Source organism: Pezoporus flaviventris, unplaced genomic scaffold (genome assembly GCF_033815535.1).
Source record: "Pezoporus flaviventris isolate CSIRO_AGI_PZ_B2104156 unplaced genomic scaffold, CSIRO_AGI_Pfla_v1 ptg000252l, whole genome shotgun sequence".
Taxonomy (NCBI): domain Eukaryota; kingdom Metazoa; phylum Chordata; class Aves; order Psittaciformes; family Psittacidae; genus Pezoporus; species Pezoporus flaviventris.
In genome coordinates this window covers 151,283-157,282 of record NW_026892799.1, presented here as the reverse complement: position 1 = coordinate 157,282, position 6,000 = coordinate 151,283, and positions in this window count along the sequence as shown.

The window sequence follows — 6,000 nt, the reverse complement described above, 5'->3', positions numbered from 1 at the left end:
CTACGGCCTGGCCAGGTATTCCAGCCTGCACTGACCTCTCGGCTGCTGCTACATCGCCAGCATCACCCTAAAGCCATGGCTGGCTTGGTTCAGAGGGCTTTCTTCTCTTTAGTCAATGGAAGGCCTTGCCATTGCCACCCAAGCTGGGTCTACAGGGGGTTTGGTAGAGGCAGGGCTGGTGGTATCCTCAGCAGTAAAGGGAAAGGTGGAGCATGGGGAGCTCCAAGGTTGTGCTCCCCCCACCAGGGCTCCTAAGCCGGGGCTCAGTGCGGGGTTTCTTGCCTGGTGGGAGGAAATATCGGTCATCCCTGCGATCAGCAAAGCTGCTCCTTGGGACGAGGAAATCCTCTTAAAGCTGCAGGGAGAAAACAAGCCTTGTAAAGCATCCGGCTTGCCTTCCCCTGGGGAGGGCGCGTGGCTGCTGGGGTGGCTCTGTGGGGAAGGGGGAGGCTCAGATGGCTCCTGTGAGGATGCAGAGCTCTTTGTCCTGGGCACAGGTCTGCCCAGTGGCCCCTGAGGACTGTCCCCAGTTAATGGCCAGGCTCTGGGACAGCCCTAACTGTGGATGAACATCCCATAGAGCAGCACTGAGGAGAGCAGGGACTTCTGTGAGGCTTTAGGGAACAAAGGGTCCACATATAGCACAGAAAGATGCCTTGTGGGTTGAAGATGGAGCAGACCTGACTCCCTCAACCTCTTTTCCTTCTCCTCATCTTTTCTTGCTCCCTCCATCTCCCTCCTGCTCGGATGTCCATACGTTATGCATCAACAATTCCTTACCGACACAGCACTTGTGGAGAGAGACCTGGCTATGGGCTGGTGAAAGATAGAGCTTCCTCTTCAACGCTAACCCAAGGAGCTGGCCACAGCCTCCAGATTTGGTGTATTTCACAGCACATCCCACCCTCCTCCTTGCAGCCTTTCCTGGCAAATCCATGGGGGCAGCCCAAATATCCTGGTTGAGCTGGAGAGAGGCTGGCCTGGGGATTAGAAGTTGGGATTCAGCCTCAGTTCCCTTGTGTGAGCTCTCCCAGGTTCCCTGCAGTGAAATTTAGGCAGGAATAGGTCAGCCCTCCTTGTGCGAGTGATGCAAGGAAGGTCTTGCACGTGCTTTGCGGTCTGCCTGGTTCATGGGTGCCTCGCTCAGCCCCAAAACGTGTCGTGGTCACATCTGTCCTCGGTTGCCATGGAGACTTTTCCTCTTCCCAATGCCCAGAGGAAAGCAGTGGATAACGGCAGGGCAGGGAGGTGCTGCTGGAGCACATCACCCCAGGAGCCTCGCGCCTACATGGCCGCTGCCATCCTGCATCCCAGGGCGCGTGAGATGCAGCATCCCCTTCACAGCTCTGGTCCAGCTCCCAGCGGCTCAGCTCCAGCCACCAGCTGACTTTACTGGTGTGACTGCATTGGGTATTGATGCAGAGCTGTCACTACCTGGGGCAATCCCTGTGGACTCAGACAGGCGATCCAGACGTGCAGCGATAGGTACAGCTGCTGCGGGTCAGCCTTGATGCCAGCGTGGCTGTGGGTGAGTGAGGACCTGGCTCATTTGGGTTTCCACATTAGGGCTGGAGCTCTTTTCCTCTCCTAAGAAACAAGCTGAGTCCGAACTCCCCCAGCAAAGCCTCTGCTCTCCTTTGTTCTTTGAACTTCTCTGGTTTCAACCCTTTTCCTTCAAGCTGTTGCAATTGAAGGTTGTCACCTCCTCCCATCACCTACCTCCGTGCAGGATGGGGTAGCTGTCCCCATCTGCCCCCCCGGATTTGCTGCGGGAGGGCTGGGGGACAGGGATCACTCAGTCTTTGGAGCTTGCTGTGCAGACGTGAGCTTCACAAACCCATTCCCAGTGGAAATCAGGCATGGGCAGGCTCTGAGAAGGACTGTCGGCTTCCTCACGTGCTCCAGATGGGAAGGGACATGCAGGCAGCCAAGGGCCCCTTCCCGAGACAACAAAACCTATCCGTGGTGGTGGCTTTGCTGATAAACATCTGCCAATCCATATATTATTTAACTGTTCCTAAGCCCTCACCAGTCCCTGGGAACGTGGGCAGCCAGCTCCTCCCAGCTTTATCCCTGGCTGGGAATGCTGGGGGATCCATTCCAGTCCTGCAGTCTGTCCTCTCTTCTAGATACCTCTTATTGCTTGTCCAAGCTCGTTTCTGGAGCATTCCAGCCTCTTCCTTGCCCTCCCAAAGGGAGGTTTCCATGGGCTGAGGCAGTTGGGGCAGAGCAGGGACCCGGCAACGCCACTTCCTCTCCTCTGTTTTCCTGGTTTTACATTTGGGGAAGGAATAACATGGATCACATGTAGAGGATGTAGCGTTATAGGTGTGGGGCTGCTCAGAAGCGGGAGATCTGGGCACTGCAGGCGCGAGAGTGGGGGTTTAGGATTGGTTGCTGGTGCTCAAAGAGAACGTAAAGGCTTCCTTCATCTTCCCAGGTGGGTTTGGGAGGAAGACGGAGCGTGTCTGGATGGGGGGAACGGCAAAGGCTCGTCCCCAATCTCTGCGTGTGGCAGGATGGAGCTGCGTGACTGGGCGCAGTATAAATGGAAACGGGTGGCCAATGTGGGCAGGGGCTGGGCGTGCGGGTGAGCGCCGAGGGGACAGATGTGTGTGGGATGGCTCCGTGTGAAGCTATATTAAACGCATGAGCAAGGCAGACGCTGGTGCTTCAGATGCTCAGCTTTGCTTCCAAGTCTCCCTGCTGAGGTGGGGAGGGGAGAGGGATGGGGCTGGAGGGCAGGGCTGAGCCTCAGCCCTCTCATTTCGCTCCTGCCCCTCTCCCCATTTTGGGATGGGTCTGCAGGGATTGCACGTGGGATGAACAGGGTTGCACCCACTAAATCTCTATGGATAGAGCCTAAGCCCTTTGTGGGGATTTGGGCTAAGGTGCCACATCAATAGCTGCTGTTAATGAGGGGGATGAGCTCAGAGCAACCCCTCCCATGCTGACCCAGGCTCAGGTGATGCTCACACCAATGCTCCCATTGAGAAGCCCACTTACAGCCTCTCCCAAGCCCCGGGTTCCTCCCTTGGGGGGAGCTTTTATAGAGAACCTGGGGCTTTATTTATGTTTCTGGAGGAGGAGGGGGCAAGTTTAGCACTGTTAATGGGGAATGAGACTCCCCATTGAGGTGGGTGGCAGGATCAGACCCTTTTTGATGGCTGCAGAGATTGAATGGAGCTTATTGCTGGGGGAGTTTCCTGACACCAAGAGGAGGGATGTTGCGGGGCTAATAAGAGCATCCTATTAGCCTCACTGGGTCTTCAGGGGTGGTTTGATCCAGCCTGGTGCTGACCCTCATCCATCTGTGGCAGGAGCTCCTGGTCCCCAGAACCCTGCTCACCCACTGCAGGGATGAACTGCCCCGGCCAGCTTGGGCTGCCCAGCAGAGGAGAGAGGATGAGGATGGTTTTGTGTGCGTGGGGAAGGCTGATTAAAGGCAAGGAGCACCCAAGTCTCACGTGTGGTGGGTGCTGTGAAGGCCTTTCAAAGACAAGTGAGGCAACAAAAGAAATGGATGATGAATAATTGAGAGCTGAAGCTCAATTTTCTCCATGTCCAACCCAGTGGCGAAGGGATCTTGAGCCCTTTCTGCAGGGCTGAGGGTGTTTGGGGATGGGAAGATGAAAGAGCAGCCAAGATGGGGAGAGCAAGAGAAGGTCGAGGAGCCTCTTTTCATCCTTTATTGGAAAGGAAAAGGCTGCAGGTCTCTGCAGTGGGGTTGGGTTTGGGGGAGTTTGGGAAGACCCAGCCCCCAGGAGATCCCATTCCCACAGCTCCTGTGTGGATCCGAGGTGTTGGCTCTTCTGCTGGAGTGCATGATGTGGTTCCATGGTGTGGTTTCATGCATGGAAAACAACACTGAATTCCTCTCTCTTGTGGCTGCAGGACCTTCCCTCTCCCTTCCCCTTCTGCAAAGGCTCCGAAATAAACCGGCTTGTGCTCCTGGTTGACTTTCTTCCAAGAAACCTTGGGTATTTTCCTGTCACTCCCATGGTTTTGGGTGGATCTGGCTCACGTCCCCAGCCCGCTGCATTGACTTCCATAGGGGACCCCCTGGGGACATGACTGCCCTGCCCTGCGCACCCCCAACAGAGGCACTTGGAGGGGTGACAACCCCACCGTGTCCCCAGGACCGCCCTCTTGGGCACGTGTTTTTAATGGGGCTTTGAAAGCAGGAGATTGCCTCGTGGTATCTTGCATGCAAGGTTATTGGAAGGAGACCAGCAAAGGTCCATAACCCCTCTGCTGATGAGGATGAAGTGCTTGTTTAATACATTTTTAGCTTTCAAATATTTCTCCTTAATGTGTTTTTGAAATGACTCGAGCTCTGAAGGGAATATGTAACTTGTTAGGAAATAGATGTGCCGATTAGGCTGCGTTTCAGCTCACTCAGAGACGTTTCACCGCCTCACTTGGATCTGCTGTGATCAAAACCCCTGCCTCTGCGCAAGCAGGGCCCCCCCACCACCTGCCAAATGCCTGGTGGCACCGGGAAGCTGTCAGAGCATCGCTAGGCTTGCGTTGGGTTCTTCTGGCCCTTCCCAGCTGCTCAGCTTTATGTCCATCCCGGATACCCTAAAATGCTTCCCATCTGCTCCACGGTGGCCGGGTTGGCTCCCATTCCTAGGAGGGAATGGTTGACACCCTCTCTCCTTGCATTTCCCACCTGATGCTCCATATGAAGTGAAGCAGTGGTATGGGAAACCCCAGAGCCCCCAGGGAGAGCAGGATCTGTCCCACGCAGGTTATGCCCTTCGGTTTGGGAGTGGCGGGGTGGCCCCATGGTGGGGTGACCACGCTCCCCTCGGGCACAGCGAGGTTCAGACTTTTCCTGGTGGCACCTCTTAGAAAGCAGCAGATTAGGATTTGGTGTTAAAGCGGAGACTGTTTTAATGCCGTGGGGAACCTGAGCTCCTCTTAATCTGCCTACAAGCAAGACACAGGCCGGGGGGGATTTCACTCAGTGTTACAAACACTTCACCTCTTATTACAGCTCTGAAGTGCTCCCAGGTCTAACAGCAGCTCCTTCCATTCCCATGTTTCATTCATCGCTTTTCTCTCTCTAACCCTCACCCCCAGCAGGCACAATTGCCCTTTCTCCCTCTCCCACCAAGATGCAGTCGCAGGGGTGCACGGTGGTGATGGGGTGCCCTGGGAGGTGATGGGGAGCACGGGACCAGGCTGCTGGGGTGCAGGAGCAAGCAGCACGTTGCAGTGGAGCCCTGGGATGCCCCAGTCCCCCCTGGCCATGCGTGCTGGGGCGTCCTGCTGTCAGGAACACGTCAACCCCATCAAGATGCACTTCACTGGTGCTGGAAAAGGCTTTTGCCCCACGGATGTTCTCTAATGGAGCCGGCGTTGCCGCGCTCCCCGTGCCGCTGGGCAGCAGCTAATGCAGCGCTGGGGGGGAGCACGGGGCTGGTGTGAGCTGGTGGCTCTTCCACCTCCCCTTCCCCATGCTGGGAAGGTGCTGGTGGGCTCAGCATCCCGCAGGGATGAGAGCAGCACCGGTGTAGAGGGAAAGGCAGGAATCCTGCGAGCAACCCCCGTGCTGCTCTGGGGAAATAGCACAAGACAAAGCGGATGCTTATTTAGCTTTTCCTCCCCTATCCCTCCCCTTTCCCCCTGGTGGGACCTCAGGTTTGTTTCTCTCGGCAAGGAGGTGCCAACGGGGGTGAGGTGCCAGTGGGGGGGGGCCACCTTTATGTACCCATCACGCTGCTGCTCTGCTGCTCTTGGAGCCTGTGGCTGGGTCTGCCCCATGGTGGGCACTGCCAGGGGAGATGGAGCCTTGGTTAAGGTGCCCCGGTGCCATCACTGCTCCTTGCCGGCTGCTTGTGCAGGTGCCACACGATGGACAGGCTGTGGCACTGTGATAGCTGGGAGTCTCACAGGGCCAGGTATGGTCATTCCTCTGCTGCCAGCACTTCCATCACCCTTTTGCCTTCATTTCCCTTGTCCTGCCTTTACCACAAGTCAATCCCATTGCCC